The following is a 17,023-nucleotide window of genomic DNA, read 5'->3' as shown; positions in this document are numbered from 1 at the left end:
AGTCACTTTGCAAAAACTGGGCCTTTAGTCTCCCTCCGTATTTGATACGCTAAAAATAACTGTGATCAGGAGCCATGCTGATTACGGCTGGTCAGAGCCAGCAAGGAAAGCCTTGGGCCATTACTGCCAAGAGGACGGACTGGTATAGACCACAACTGGCTTATTCCAAAAAGCAAACAACCCTGAGGGTCTGATCTACAAAAGTGATGAAGTAAATGGGAGTTGTGGTTGCTCAACACTTCCACGGATCAGGCTGCTCTGTCCTCATTAGCCACGCTGCTGCTAACTCCTATGAATCCTGCAATTTCTTTTCAAGCCGATAAGATATCGTGCAGGAGTATCCCCACACCTGGCCTCTGCTGAGATCCTGCCACCTCCCAGCTGAGCATCAGCCCTGGCCCTGGTTCAGAAACTGCCCCAGCTGCTCTGAGAAAAGAGAAAGGTCTTAAAAGGCAGGTTCTGCACTGGAGCAGGGGCAGAAGTCCCCGAGTCTCTCACAGAATGAAAGCCCCTGGAATACTTTCACAGCATTGGTATTCATTTTTGGTAGCCTAACATCTGCGGATGCCTAATTTTCCTAATCCTGCCTGTGACTAGCTCAGGCAGGCTGGCTGATGAGTTCGCAGAAAGATGGAGCTAACATGTGCAAGATCAGGAAAAAAGCCAAACCCTCAATAGACCAATGAAGTCAAATGAGCAGGTTTCTGGGATTTGGACATGTCATGTCTGCCATCTAGTTACTAGTCAGGGCTTGTTCCACGTAGAAAATGAAGAGTAAATAATCCAGTACCACATAAAAGGGGTATAAACTTACTGGGACTTTTGACAAATGAGAGAAAGACTTTCAATGGTATTTTAATTGAGGTGCTTGGAAAACAATATGATTAATAATTAAAATTAAAATATGTGAATTCCTGAACTTATTTTATTTTGCCGTAAAAATAAGTGTATATGCTAAAATAATAGGCACGGACACAAGCGATGAAGTGTTACTGCAATAATGGAGTTGAAAGCCCTGGGTCCCACTCTCAAATACAATGAGGTTGTTAGCATGAGGTCTTCTTGGCATGAGGCGTGATTTGGTAAAAGTTTGACCAGTGAAGTGGAAGCCAGGACATCATAAGTTCTGTGCTGTTTTGTTCCTTGATTGATTGGGTAAGGCACAAATTGGCACAAAGAACCACTTTCAGTCTCAGTTTACCCATCTGTAAATGGAGACATATATCACAGTGATGTTATCAGACTTAATTATTGTAATGTATTTAAAGCTTCTCAGGTGTAAGGTATTGTAAAAAAAATGCAAAGTTTATTGTTCCTAACCTGAAGTACTATATGAGATTTTCAGTATTGACAATGTTGTATTCCATCTGCAACTTTAGTTGTGAATAATGTTGTGCCTTTATAAGCACACACATGTTCTAGCTGAAAAACAGCATTCTCTCTGCTTTCTAACAAAGCTTTCTGCAGTGTGGTTCAGCATTCAGAAATAAGGCTGCAATTCTGTTGAGCATTGATTTAGTTTAAATCTTCAATTTAGTCAATTGTTCTGAGCCATTTGAGGTGCCGATTTGCAGATAGTTATAAAGTAGCTAAAATACTGCTTAAAGATATAATACTGACGAACAGTTTATTCAAAATGTTTATTCAAAATGATCCCTTAACCTTACAAATCAGAGTTGTTCATTATAACGAACGCTAAGGTTTTGCAGAGGAACAGTTCATCTTTAATTTTAGATTTTCGTACGTAAAAGAAGATGCCCACAGCTATAGAAGTACCGGTGTTTGCTACGTATAAAAGGAAGAATGAGTTAAGGGTCTTCTGCTGAACATGGTACTGGCTCTGAAATACCGTGGCTGTCTCAATAGAACAAGATACTGGGTTTACGTAAAACTATATAAAAGGGCTGGACAACGATACTTTTAGTCTGTCTGAGCTCAGAAGGCAGAAGCACTCATTGAATAGGGTAGGACATGGCTCTGTTGGCCTCAGAGTCTGGCTCAAAGATGAGTTTTCAGTTCCTGGTGTCAGATCAGGTCTCCCTGACTTAGTGTCAGATGATGTCCCGGAGGGGACCTCGTAGCAGGAGCTGGGTGGGCAGTAAGGGGGATTTGGCAGGGCAATATACACGCTGCACGTTTCACCAAGGGCCACAGAGGGGAATGCAGCTCACCGAAGGAGGAGTGGAGCTGATACTGGACCGAGAAATCTGCATTTTCACCAAAGGTTAAATAATGTGTATGAGTAATCTGCGGTAACACGCTGAAGAAAAACTTGTGTCAATACCCTGCACTGCACACAGGGAATTAGGAGCCGGTGCCAGAAGCAGCCAATGCCCCTCTGCTGAGGGTGGCTGTGTTTGTCAGGGAGATAGGCCGAGTGTCCAAAAGAGACAATATCTCCAGGATATTCACCACAACCTGCATTTCAGCCCCCTGGTGAGGCAACCTGGCTCAGAGCAGCCCTGCCCCTTGGCCTGGGACTGACTGAGATGAGTTGGCGTCCCAGTAAAATTGAAGGACCTGATCTTCCCTGTGGCTTCCTTTGAGGTGGCCCCACCTGCTCAGTTTGTCTCTGATCCCAGCCCCCAGCTTTTTTTTCGCCCCGAGCCAAGCTGCCGCGGGGTATGTGACTGGAGGGGGCTGCTGCCGTCCCCGCCGGGGTTGGGCTCCAGCAAGCGCAGCCGGTCAGGGCTGCCCTCGTCTCGGATGGACGGGGCCGGGGGCAGGTGACACCTTCTTCCCTTTCACCGCTTGGGGAGGTCCTTTTCAGGCCTAATTCTCCCCCTCACTAATTTTAGTCTTATGTAATTCAATTACTTCAGTGAAGTTGCCTCCTGATTGATGTCAGTGCGAGTGAATGGAGTATCAGCCCTTGAACCTTTTACCGAAGTATGATGTTACACTATTTCTGGACATCGTCATGTGCTGGTTGTGCAACAGATAAGAATAATGCTTGGTAAGTCATTAGTACTTCAGTTCAATTTGTGCTAAAATCATCAGCTACATCCCATTTAGTTTCTAAAGCCTCCTCATTATTGCTGCAAACATCAGACCCATGACCTGCTTTCCACTCTGCGAGAGAGGGATAAGTGAATTTAATGCGACCTCTGCGTTACCAAAAGTCTGCGGCGGCTCCCCTGAAATCAGGTGGTGTCTTATCAGTGACTTCAGTGAAGGTAGGATCAGGTCCAAATTTCAAACACTTAATTTTCCAGCAGAGGAGAGTAAGGTTTAAACTGCTGCACTTCTTTGGCAAATAATGAATGGGACCTCATTATATCCGTTAGGACGTGACTTTACAGATGATTACATGCTGAAAGTATGCCACCGATAGACTGGCTCTGTCCCGAACTGTGAAATTTGCTCAGAGAATCAGAGACTGCTAACTTTCAAGACACTCCATTCATTCTCATGTCATGAATGGTTTTGTCAATGAATGGGACTACTGACCTTGATGATCCGGTATCAGCATTTCCATTGCTAGGTACAAGCACGCAGCGATGCCGTGACTACTGAGCATTATTCCTGCATTTTTTTCAGATTAAAAGTCATCCACGGTAGCATTTACCAGAATTTCTCTCCTTGTGAGGTATTACTGTGACCCTGTTAATTTACAAAGAATTTGATGTTTTTAAATAAAACAATGTACAGATTAAGAATCAAAGGAGTTGCTCCACAAATCTTACCTAGACAATCTTGGTCTGACTTTCTGAATATATATTTGCTGAACTGTTACAAAGCGAGAAATTACAAAATGCCTTTAATTAAATTTATCCTTATCGCATATTAGAGGCGAAATACAAAGAGCACAGAATTAGAAACGGTTTGACCACAATGGATCTTTTTGCTCCTGCCACGTATTCCCTGAACTCTAATTTTTGGAGGTATTATGGGGCTCAAATCGGTAGTCCATGCGTGCTTCTCAAGAGTATCTATGACGGGTGCTGCATAGAAAGCTTGTTAAGACAACGTAAGAGACTTAATGATTTATGGAGTTATTCTTACAAAACTTCTGCGTCAGATAAATACTGTTATTGCTGTTCTGCAGATGGGTAAGTTGAGAGACTGAAAGCTTAAGTAGCACGCACAAGATCACCCAGCAAGTCTAGAGAAAATAGGCTGGAACCAGAACGTTTCATTTCTATTTTCATGTTCTGTAAGTGTTAGATCATCTTTCTCCCATGATTAGCTGCTATTCTGGCATGAACTCAGGACCATTATGATAGAGCTATTTTTCATACAATGGGATGAGACTGCCATGGCTTTAATTACAAGCATGTGTTCACTCTTTTACGGCATTGTGATTGTTATGTAAGGTGATGTGTAAAATTAATGAATTTTAAATTAGGAGTTTACATTACAAACCCTTTGGGGTAGGGAAAATTTTCTTCCTCTCTGTCCACGCAGCACTTATTAACTTGGAGTCCCAGCTAATGACTGGACCTTGGAACTGCTACACCGATGCAAGACTAAAAGCAATTATGACATTATTTTTATTCAAAATAGAAGTTGTTTTAAATAAATGAAGAGGAAATCCCACCTTCAGGAATTTGCAGAAAAGACTGAAGTGCATACTGCTGGCTGAACACACTTATAGAATTTACAACTGATGGGACACACACTCTAAAGATTGAGTTTAGGAGTAGGGGCACCTTAAATGCATGCCCCACAACATACGCTCCTAAATTTTGTAAATTTAACCCAACTCTTTTGGAGGACAGCATGATGATTTCAGAAACGAATAAACGATGGTACATTTATAGCTTCTTTTCAAAGAAAAAGAAAGGTAGCCAATCCTTATGACTAATAACTATTATTTAAAGTACAATCTGAGACGCTCCTTGTAAAATTTCAGCCAGGGTCTTGGCATGACTTAGTGCCCAAGAAAAGGATATCTATATTGGGAATCAGCTGCTCTTACACAATCTTTGTGATGATTTGGAACCACTTAAAAACAAGGAGTTGATGATATAATACATTCTTTGGATTTGGAGATGTTCCCCTTATTCCTGCTTTGAATTAAGGGAATATATTGGTGGTTTAGTTAAATGTCTCTCAGTCAAAATTATACGTCTTTCTTTATCGTGCAACTGAAGCCAGATCTGTCGCTTACTGTAAAAAAAAATAAAATACAGGTGTGAAGAACTTTCAGCTGCTCTAAGGATTAGGTCATTTCTATATTGCAGTGGATTTCAAACTGTGATCCGTAGCTCACCAAAGACCTGGGGAGTGTCTGCTGGAGGTCTGTAGAGGAACTGGCTGGTCAGATAGGATCGCCTTTTTTTTTTTCTTTCTTTTTTTTTTTCCGCTCCGACAGCTTAATGGTGTTACAAGTAGCTAAAAATGTACTAAATATTTCCCAGTAGCACTTTTAAATGTTAACAGTTGTACTTGCCTCAGGGCTGTTATTCAGTCACCAAAGCCAGGAGGTGGCCCGTGCGATCAGAAGGCAGGGGTGAGTCTCGGTGACAAAATTTACGAAGATGCTGTCTGTAGTCTGAAACTCTTTAGGAATCTCTAGGCTATGTCATGCTTTAAAACCTGTTGGTAAAGCAAACATCTGACTTCGCCAAGTGACTGAGGTGTATTTATCTCATTGTGAGAACGCAGAAAGGGCTCTAATGAGTTGTAATGCTGTTTTCGGAAGTGACAGCGTCAGTGTACCTGTCATTCAGAAGACTTGCTGCTGGTAACATGCCCTGCAACAGCTAATGATCAGCATACTGCGAAGGACAGCTAAAACTATCTACTTCTCTAATGATATTCTCTAAATAATAAAATAAAGATATGATCTATTATTTCATCGCTTAATAGAACACCCAATCTGTTTTTTTTAATCTGAAAAGCTTATAAAGGATAGAAGATAACAAGTGCTAGCTATAGTAGTATAATACATACTCTGCATTTGATTAATAATTGTAAACACACGATGAGTCAAAAGGTTAGGCTACGTTTTGCTCCTGTGAAACTGCATTTAGTGTGTGCCTCAGGTTGGCAGAGAAATAGCCCAAAGTAAAATTCAGCCACCCACGGTGTGGCATTTCTAGAGCTGGTGTTCAGAAAAGACTTTGCTGTTGAAGGCGCTATTTTCCCACTAAATCTAGAAGGCAGAAAACTGTTTCACTCGTGTTTTCTTTCTGAGACAGAGAGCTGGCCATGGCAGGGACAAGCATGGGTTATCAAAATATTTTTTGCTGTGGCATATGCTCATAAATCACAGATTTCACAATGCTACTTATGCAGAGTTTATGATGGCAATTGTCTGTCCGTTACAACTGGGACTACTAAAAGGATTTGTCACTGAAATTCTTGAGGCGAGAATAATCTTTGGCCATTTTTAAACTGATGCAATACAAAATTACAAAGGAAAATAAAATACAGTTAAACCCTGGGTAAAGAAATAGACACAACTCCGGGAGCCCACTCTAGGTGACTGGTCTAAAACAAGAAATTGATTTCAACAGGCATAGTAGCTCAATCATGAATTGCCGAAACAATTAGTTAAAGCCATTACTTGGGAATCAATAGAAAAGAAACTGTACCCATTTGCTCAGTCCAGCAATTTAAATTTCTCAGGGTGCCATGAATAAACTGTGAAATGTATCTTTAAAATAAAATTTTTAAGTAGAACTGGCAGTTCTGAACCTGCTGTTACCAGGAGCCAACCTACTGAAAAAGAGCCCGATGCAACAGACTGTAAAGTGTGTCTGCTCGCTGCTTTAGCACTTAACAATTAAAAAAAAAAACAAACAAAAAAGAACAATCAACCTTTAAAACTGAAAGCTGTGTTTCAACATCAACATTAGAAGATTTTTTTTTTCTCTGTGGTTAAAGTAGTTTGGGATTTTTCAACTGTCATTTCTTACAATAGGTGCCAAATACAGCTGGTTTCCTGAAGGATGAAATTTGTTTTACAGGAAATCAAAAAAAAAAAAAAAAGGAAAAAAAAAAAGGAAAAAAAAAGGAAAAAAAAAAGGAAAAAAGCACCTGCTGTAGTAGCCTTAGCAATCTAAGTGCCATCCTACAATCCACTGCCAGAGTGCTGGTGTGAGTAATCCTCCTTGATTGTGACCTGATTGAAGCACTCAACCAAGAACATGCCGAATTACAGTTTGCTTAAATTGCATTGTCTTCATTGGGATTTAAACATGTGCTTAACGTTGAATATCTGTATTTTAAATAAGGAATTATGTATGACACCTACTTGGCAGGAATTACCCATTAATTTTCAAATATGCCTCACTGCGTGTTCCTGAGAATGCGAAGTGGTGCTAACGCTTGTAAAATTCCCATCCTAGGCTGAGTAAAATAGGTGAATTTGTTGTTTTTGTGAACGTTCATGGGGGGAAAAAATAAAAGCTTATGTTAGGGGCCAAAAGGTTAGGTGAATAAAAGAGCAAAGTGTCCCATGCCACCTGTCTCTGCTCATTCTTCTGAGAAGCATGAGTCGGTCTCCACTTCCCTTCCGCCTGTGGCTTAGGGGCCTTGGTGGCTTCTGCGTTCCTCTTCTTCTTTCATGTTGCTCTAACTGTGCTGTCATTTAGTAGGATCCATTTTCTCTATAGTCCAAACCCAGTAACCCTTGTCGCTGACCTCACCAGCCAGTGAGGATGACTCACGGTAGCGATGAGAAATCCTTTTTCTCTCTAATTTGGCCTTCCCAAGGAAAGGGGGGGGGCTTGGAGAGGGGATGGGGGAGATTCTGATATTTCCAAACTTGCTTGCTGGAAGCATTGTGTCAGTTACGATAATTTGGTGTAGCACATAAATCCTTAGGCTGACTTGCGATTCCCAGCACACCCCTTGTAGTCTAATTGAGGAATTGCATTTCTGTCAGTCACATATTCTGGTGGAAACGCAAGAATGTGAGAAACAATAGGAGCAGGCTAGTACTGAGTCAAAACAGATAAAGCCAAATTGCTTCTTGGACTGAAAGATGGGAGCAAGCAGATGAGAAGCAAGTTGGTCAGAAACCCATTGCGGCCACCGATGGCCGTGTGAAGGGCACGCTCGCTGCTCGTGGTGGCGCGTGAGCAAAGCGGGCAGATGGGCAAACCAGCAAGGATGCCATTACTCTTCTTTTTCTGAAAGAAAAAAGATAAGGGCATCAAAATAATACAGTAGGCTACAGCCTGCCGATGGGTTTCAGAGCGAGGAGAGCACTCCACAGATAGAGCGGGAGGAATGAAATAGCTGGGGTAAAATAAGCCCGTGAAGAGGGTGGGTATGAAGCGAGCGGGGCACGGGCTGTGCAGGAGGGAGGGAGCCGGGGCGGCCGGGGCTGCGCGCAGGCTGCCGGCTGCAGGCAACGCTGTGAATCAGTTCAAGATGGCTACCCAGGGGGAGCACGTGGTGGGCCTCTTTCTCCTCTGGAGACTTTTATTTGTTCTCCCTTTCTTGGTGATTTTCTCTAATCTGAAGAACAAGATGTCCTTAATGAAAACAGATGTTTTGCTCCCTTGCATATGGAAAAAAAAATCATTCTCCCAAAATAGAATAAACCCAAAGAATGCTGGGACCAGAGATGGGTTCCCGCAAAGTTAGGAGAGCAAACCCCTTCGTTAAGGCCCTCACCTGGCTGCTCCTTTCCCACCCACACGTGGTGGAAGACATTGATGCAAAGGTAAGACCTGGGTCTAAGAGCGGGCGAGCTGTGTGCCTCTGTAAAGCATAAACACCACCCTGAGCTGGCTCGCAGCTTTCCCCATCCACGGTCTCCCACTGCGAGATCCTGGTCAATGGCAGTTTTTGTCATTGGCTTCAGCGTAACTAGGAATTGGTCCCAGTATTTAATTTAAAGCACAGCACACAAAAACACAAAATCATAACATCCCTGCTACATTTATAGAGCTGCATAAGCCACTGATTAACAAATGGATGAGATACTGAACTTTGCTTTACCATCTGTCTTTAATTACATAAAATAACTTGAAGCAATTAACAAGAAAGAAACACTGTGACACAAATAAATAAAGCCTATTGATAGAAACAGATGAGGGAATACTTAGGATATTTGAATATATGGATGAAAGACACCAAAGCTGCATAATCCGCACCCAGTGATACTACAAGTATTATTGAACAGATTTACACTGCCATTGCCAATAATTTTTGAAAAGTAATAGTTACCTGTGGAGATGCAAAGAAACAAAAGGAAAGCTCTGTGTGTGTGTGACTAGAGAAGAAAATATGCGGTCCATCTATCTGCCGTGATGTCTAAGTTTTGTCTTTCATAGATAAGAGAAACTAATACCAACAGAAAAATATACAAAGCATGAGGTTTCATAACTGCAGACCTAAAACATAAGTCTGCATGCTTGTAAGTGTTTAGGCACCAGTGGGGATTAGGCTCTTTAACACTGCAGGATTTAGGCTCTAAGTCTGTTTTTTCAGCACTCAAATACACTTGTTTGCCTTCTCTGTTTAAGCACTTAGAAAAAAATGAGCGCTGTACAATAGCTATTGAGTGACTGCTGAGTGGATTAAGAACTGACTAACTGATAGATGTCAAAAAGCAGCTGTCAGCTCCGAATGAAAGCTCTGGAGTCCGTCTGCAGAAATGGGTGTTATGCCTGGCAGGCTACAAATCTGTCCTTAACGATTGAGAGACAAGTACATCCCTAGTAAAACAACGCTGGGTAAATTAGGGAAGAAATTCAGCTTGGTGGGATGATAAATAAATTATGAAGATGCGGCAGCCCAAATTCGGCGAGCGGGACCTCGGCAGACGAGATGGATTGTGGCTAACAGTGGCTGTGTTGATGCGCTAGAAATTGTATCCCAAGGGTGGTGCTTGAAAAGGCTTGGGTATCGTTGTGGGGAAGCAACTGGAGACAGGACTCGGTCTGATGGTGCGAAAGAGGATTAAAGTCGTCTTTGGACGAGTTAGCAGGGCCATACGAGTTGAATGCGACGCTGACTATATGGCAGTGGTGTGCTACAGTGCTGTGGGTGCTAGAAATCTAAAAAAGGGTGGGAGAAAAGGCGTAAGAACTGCTTGTAGATTGGAAAATATGCTTTGTTTCCTTTATCAAAACGAGATGGCTGGATCACAGTGTATAATTACCTTCACAACAAGAAAAAAAGTGTCTTGCATCAGATGAACGTATTACAAGAATCAGTGGGTGGAAATGTAAGCCAAGCAAATTTAAGGAAGCAATGAGGCTTGGATTTGTAACAGTAAGCGTGATGAACTGCTGAAACAAACTGCCCAAGAAAACGATAGCATCCATATCAAAACTGGATCCCTTTCTGGAAAATACGTGTCAGCCAAACAGAAATTTTTTGGCTCAGCGTACGGGGAATGGGGCAATGCTACAGTCTGTGACACAGAGGAGGTTAGACGGGATGAGTTAATGGCCTCAAAATTCATAAATCAAGGAAAATGTCTTAAACATTTTAGGCCAAATTCTTATTTCACACAGCTAAATCATCCACTAATCCCAAGGAAACACTGAGGCAGACAGTATCAGGAGCAGCAAGTGGTATGGGCTTGGACAGGATAAAGCTTATTAAATATACCTTTCGGGTTAGTATGCAACATCATACATTCTGCACATTATAGATTCGGGGACCAAGGCTGCCGGCTACGGTAGGCACGCTCCGAGTTAGCCCTCAGCGAGCAAGGGAGAATGCACAGCGAGTGAACCGAGAGATAAACAGCCTGGGTGGGTCTGTAGGAGGGTGGATATAGGGAGCACTGAATATGTAATTTGCTACTGTTTCAGGTATTCATGTGGAGAGAAAGAACTTTAATTGTTTTGGCGGGGAAGACTGCTGTGTAGACTGAAATGGGAGAAAGAATGTAAACAAAGGGCAACGATCAATTGCTGTGTTATCGTAGCTTGTAGAAATGTCTTGTAGGTCACGGCAGGGACTTTTGACAGACATCACTCTATTTAATATCTCTACGGTAATCTCAAAGCAGAGGTAAACAGCACAATAGCGAAATGTGCTGATGATACTAAACCAGGAAGGAATGCAAACAGGACACAGCAGATGAATGATATCAAAGGCCCGGCAGATATTAGAAAGCTGGATACAAAATACCCCAAACAACTCATTAAAAAAAAGAAAAAAGGAAAAAAAAATATAAGAAGATATATTTGAATGTACATGTTCTGGCCATGAATACTGCCGATAGACTTTCAAGGTATAGTGGACAGCATATCAGACGGGAATAAGATATGAATTTCCGTAGTGATAAAGCCTATGCACATACAGGCGTGTCACGAAGCAGGGAGGTAATAGTTCACATGCAAAGTTCTGTGTTACTACATTCAAGTCTGTGTTCAATATTGCCAGCCGCTGACTGACTGGAAGGAGCTGGAAGGAATCCCACAACAATTCAAAGGCTGGAAAAATCACTTTGGGGGAAAGACTGAGGCTGAAACCCAGCATCTCATTAAGCATAAACTTAACTTAAAGTGCATGAGCTGTGCTGCTGATTTACTGCTCCCTTTATGGCCCTACGAGGTGGCTTTAACAAAGAAACTACATATCAGCTTAAAGGGCGCACATGTTAGCGCTTTGTTAGACTGGAGCAGAAAGGGCTGGATTAAACCTGCAAGGAAACGTGACAAAAGTCTACGAGCCCTTGGCCACTGAAAGGTGCATATTGGCTGCCTGGAAATCAGCAGGCAGTGGTGTGTTTCCACAAAGCTGGGCTGCTGCATTCTTATGCATAGAACAAAGGTCTGCAGAGGCTTAAACCAACCAGTGTTATTTAACTGAAAGGGAAGAAAGCAGCAAACTCATGCCTTTTGGGTGTATTTTTTTAAGGTGAAAATTGGAAGGCTGTCAGATGGTGTTTCAAAGGGAGTTCATATTGCTGGGGGGTCTAGGATAGATTTGAATATAGCACCGGAGAATGCCTATAAAGCACAGCTTTATGTCTTTACACTGCAAGGCTGGGAGTTCTTCCCTATCCCATATATATATATATATATATATATGATCCCGATCATATGGAGTCGCCACAAAAGCTCCACAATTCAAGGTGGGAGGAACGGTTCCCTTCTGAGCTCTGAAATCATCTCTGCGACTGTTCATAAAAGAGTTCTCGTGAGGCTGAATTCCTGATGCTGATTTTCAAACCAAGGAAAATTAATCTTTAAAGAATAGGGCTGTGAAATGCTGAACTGGGATCACAGATAACGGTGGGAATATCTCTTCTGTGTAACCATTTATTGTGTTTATAACTGAGAATTATCTGAAGTAGAGAGCAGTTTGTTTTCGAAGAATGGCATTTTGGGGGAGTTAGTACTTGATTATTTTTGAAAGTCAAGAGAAGGTGAACACCCAGATCCTTAGACTCTTTTAAACATTGCTACGGACTGAGGTTTGGTTTTGTTTTTTAATTTTGCTCAGAAATAGTAGAAAACAACTCTCTTCTGGAAAAAATTAACACTTCAGTGTTTCGCCTAAATAATGATTCTAGACTTATAGTGCATTAGTATCACACGATTGTATAATTAGTATTAGCAAATCACTGTGTAAAAGAACATGTAATATTTAATTTCATCTTTCAGAAATTTAATAGTGAAAATAAGAGTGTTGACTTTGGCAGGGTTTTAGTCTTGGAAAGTTAGCAGGCACTCTTCTGGGCTTGACTAGCCAATACCCGTAAGAATTTTACAGAATACCTGCACAGATTATGAAAAAAGCAACAGGGAAAGACCAAGGGAATGATGATTAGGGTATGGCTTCCCTTTACAAATCTTGTCCGAACAAATACTTGAAAGTCATGTTTGTCATCACAGGATGGAAGCCGGGATATGGGGTTAAATTATTCACGAGTGAGTATCTACAGATCCTTCTCCTTTTTCTTCTTTCTCGTTGCCCTTTAGAGTCCAGTTTCATATTGCACTGCTTCGTTCGTTCCCTAGTGCGTTTCCTCTCCTGTTAGGATGTCCCTATAAGCTGGTTCAAGTGCCTAACTCACAACCTATTGCTCTCCTCATACAGTTACTTAGTTCTAGCATTCAGCACTCAGTCCCCTTTGGATGCTGGGTTGCTACAGCAGTTGTTGATTTTTATATGTAGTACAGTACAAAAGCTACCAAAAGAGGGCAACATATGAGCCAACAATGAGAAACGTATCCTGACAAGTTTACGGTTGTGTATTTGTGACACCCTCCCCCCCTTTCTTTTTGCTAGAGCATGAAATTGTAGCAGAGCTGGTCAGGAAACAGCATTTCCATTTTATGGGAAATTCCAACACTTGGGAAAACAGTGAAGGTGCTAAAGTTTTCATGGATTGAAAACTCGGAGAAAATATATTTGGCATGACGGAAGTGTTCCATAAATGCCAAATTATTCTCACACCAGAAAGCCTAAAAATTATAATGACATTAAAATAGTAAATTTAATAGGAAAAATGTTAAACATATGAATGCTGTAAAGTTCAAAACGAAATTAAATGAAACAAGGAGCACTTAAATGTTTTCACTTTATGGAAAACAATACTTTAAATATTATTGAATGTAAATGTTAATATAATGTAAATATAATTTGAATTTGTCTCCATTAAAAATGTTGTCAAAATAAGTACGCTCACAAAAAAGCAAGCTGATTAAGACCAAGTTGTATTTCCTAAAAGAATACGTTTCCTCTGAACATTGTTTAGTTACGTTTTCTCCGGGTGAAACGCTTGGGAGAGTTCCAAAATGCTCTTAATAATCCTGCAAAAGGCTAAGGTAAGTTGGCCACATCCCAGGGCCGTCCCCGATGCTGTGTTTGTGAAGGCAGACCAAGCGCCATCCCAAAGGCCAGGCGTGTGAGCTCAAGAGCTAGTATACCCTGGACAATGCCGAATGTGCGCTCATTGGCTAACAGTTTATCATAAACAAAGTTTTGGTTTTTTTTCAAAGTATTCAATAGTACTCCAAGGAGTTAGACGGTCTTGAACGCATGCCAGCATGGCAATGGATACGGTAAGCAAATATAATCCACCTCACTTAGGGTAAATATTTGGCTACAAATGTATTGAGAGCGCTTCAATTCTTTGTATGCTTCTATCGTGAGAACCAGAGGAAAGGCAGCGGAGATGTAAAGACTGAAGGGTGATTTTTTTTTTCTTCTCTTATCAGCTGCCCAGATAGGCCAGCTGCCAGTCAAATTAAAAACCTCACTGGAGGAAATGAATGAAGGCCTGGAGGTGTAGAAATCTGCTGTTTATACAGCTGCACCAAGTTCTGCTAATGATCAACCAGAATCAGCCAAGTCTTCATGGAGATATGCAAAATTCTGTGGCAATGTCCAGGAGGTTGACTACGGAATTTAGGACTTCCTCAGGGATTTTTCTTTTTCCTTTATTTGTCTCATCTCTTTTTTCAAGACAAACTTCTGCTCTATACTTGCTTCTATTATGGCTTAAAATGCTGGAAAGTATCTGGGAACGAGACGGGGGCAAATCTATGATCTATCTGGAGGGCAGTGAAACATTTGGAAAGTTTGGAAGTACTCACCCATCTTGAAGACAGGATGTTCTGCTTGCAGGAGCAATACCTTATCTTCTCTCATTTAGCCACGTCCTGCTTTTATATCTGTATTTCTGTGGATTCCAAAAGAAGGAAAGATTTACTTTTTCTAGCCAGAAACAAGTAGAGGTTTCTGTCTGGAGGGTTTCTCTATTGTCTGATCTATCACATGAACGATAACTTCACTTTGTTCACCTGACGGAGGGCTGCGGAACCACAGGGTGTCAAATAAGACGCTCAGTACAGGAATGACAGCTGTGCACGCTGTCTGTGTGGCTGGATGGAGTGTATCAACTCCTAATCACAATGTTTTCAAGCTGCTCCTGTATTCTGGATATGCAGGAAGCTATTTATACTCATCTGCTTGTCCTTATTTCTTGTACTGCTCATGTATTTTTGATTAATGTCTTGATACTCCCTCCCAGGCAACAATGCTACTTTTGGGAGACAAACGAGGAACAGTTATGGAATATAATACATGTATTTTAATGGCACTGGGAGGTGTGGCTAATTATCCGGTTGTGTTTATTTGTAGGAAAAAAGGTAAACTGCAGCCTTAAATAGCCTGCCTCGTGGGTATGAGCCTACACGTGTCTGACTGCCATCTTATATTCCCACTTTACCCAGCAGCCCAGTGACTGGTATTTATTCAGGAAAGGACTGGCCCATGCACACAGACACACTGATTCTCTAAGTGGTTCTGCGTATGCCATTGCTTCTTGACTTCTGCCAAACTCAAGCCTAAATTCTGGGAAGCAACAATAACACCAAGAGGAGTCACGTCAGAGTCGAAGGCGATTGCATTAGCTCTGCGAACACAAACCCGACTTCTTTTTCTTCTTTAGAAACAATTTTTACACGTGCCTTGGCTTCTCTGAGCTGGCATAGTTTTACCCTGTGTGTCGGGTTATGAAGAGGGATCTGTTACCCCCTTTGCAGATATGGTACGTGAGCCCAGTTACATCACATTTCGAGGCTGATAGATCTCCGAAGGGAACTGCAGTATCCAGTCACGTGCCTTCTGCCCCTTGCTATTGATTCTTGTGGTTAGTCTGTTTCTGATTTTATTTCTCTGTGTAGTTTAAGGGCAAGTCTGTGGTTTGCCCCATGTGCCCAAGCGAGGGAGCAAGGGTGCAGAAGACTGCATGGAAATAAATAAATCAGAAACAGATAGACTAATTACCAGGACAAATGCCAAGGGATGGAGAACACACACCATCCTCATGATCGGATACGCCTGTCCCGTTGGAGGAGAGGTGGATGTTTCACCATGTGACGTAACTGTACCACATCGCAGAAGAGAGCCAGAGCATCTTCTTCCTCGCCTGGCTGAGCAAAACCCTCTCGTGTGGTTTGCCCACACGGCGTGTCCCAGCATGGGGAGGAACGGCTTCCCTGAGGTCGGGGTGGGGAGGAGCAAGGCTGGGAAATGAGAGGCTGCCCTCGCCTCTCCACTGCCTGCCCCGACAGCCAGCAGGGCTAAGCTGACACGAGGAAGGATGTAATCTACTCCCGGTTGTTTTATGCTCAGAGCACATTACTTCCTTCCGTGGAATAAGAGGATAGTCATGGGTGTCGTCGTGAGTCATGGTCTCCTGGGGCAGCACGGCTCTGTGCCAGGCCTATAATCAAATGACCCGGGGGGTGAATTAGGGAGGCTTTTGATGTCATTCTCTGAGCGCTTCACCACAGGAGACAAAGACTTAATGTAACGTCAGGCTATCTCTTAAGCAGAACCATGAAACTAACTTTGACTTGCCAGCAGCTGGTACAGGCAGTGGCCTCCCTACACCGCTCTGGCACTTAGCATAAGAAATGTCATTATGTGGGTGGATTAGGCAGAACCTGTCAAAGTTGTGTGCGTGTTCTTTGGCTGTGTTTCCTTCCCTGGGCTAATAATGCCGAGGAGACGGGGAGTGGGTTGACACATTTTCTGGCATGTGTCACGTAACCCAGTGAAGTGGAGGACATGTCAGCCACAAGACTTTTCTGCTTTAGTAAGTCGCAGGCAGACGTGACATGCTGCAGCGGCTAGCAGTCTTAATCCTCTATGCATTCACACCGCTAGCGCCTTCATCGTGGTTTCAGCTTCCCCAGGGCTCTCTCACGGAGCCAGAGGTATGTCTGGAGAAAAGGGTAAGGAAATGTATCGAGACAGATATTGTTTAAACTCAGGGAAGCAGCAGTAGACCGAGGCATTTGCATAACATGTTACCTACAGACCCCGAAGAGCTTTACAACTTGACTGACACAATCTCCATAAGAACCACTGAATTTGGCACTGCTATACAGGGGGAAATATTAAGTGGCTGTTTTGCAGTGTGCAAAAATGCTCCATACCGGTTCAGCAGAGGATACAAAAAATAACCATACCTGATAACAAGAGGTTCTTAGGACAGAAGATGCTAAAGCAAGACAACCGGCGACTGACGAAATTTAGGACAGTCATTGTCCGTGGCTCCCTATACTGGTGTGAGGGCAATTGATACGAGTATTGAGGTGAGGGAATTTCCCAAGGTCTGGCACAATCTCAAGGTAAATTG

The 17,023-nt window shown here is 42.4% G+C and overlaps 1 protein-coding gene across 5 annotated transcripts in view; it reads right to left on the bottom strand.

Moving 5' to 3' along the window:
• The window catches only part of DIO3 (iodothyronine deiodinase 3), a 71,527-nt gene that overhangs the window by 47,403 nt on the left and 7,101 nt on the right, over nucleotides 1-17,023 (bottom strand). For all 5 annotated transcript variants that reach the window (XR_010070805.1, XR_010070804.1, XM_063332991.1 and 2 more), the window contains exon 2: nucleotides 14,469-14,554. The gene's annotated coding sequence lies outside the window, so the exon portion shown is untranslated. The remainder of the gene's footprint in view (nucleotides 1-14,468; nucleotides 14,555-17,023) is intronic.

This window comes from Chroicocephalus ridibundus, chromosome 4 (genome assembly GCF_963924245.1).
Source record: "Chroicocephalus ridibundus chromosome 4, bChrRid1.1, whole genome shotgun sequence".
Classification (NCBI taxonomy): domain Eukaryota; kingdom Metazoa; phylum Chordata; class Aves; order Charadriiformes; family Laridae; genus Chroicocephalus; species Chroicocephalus ridibundus.
This window is presented reverse-complemented; position numbering and strand designations above follow the sequence as displayed.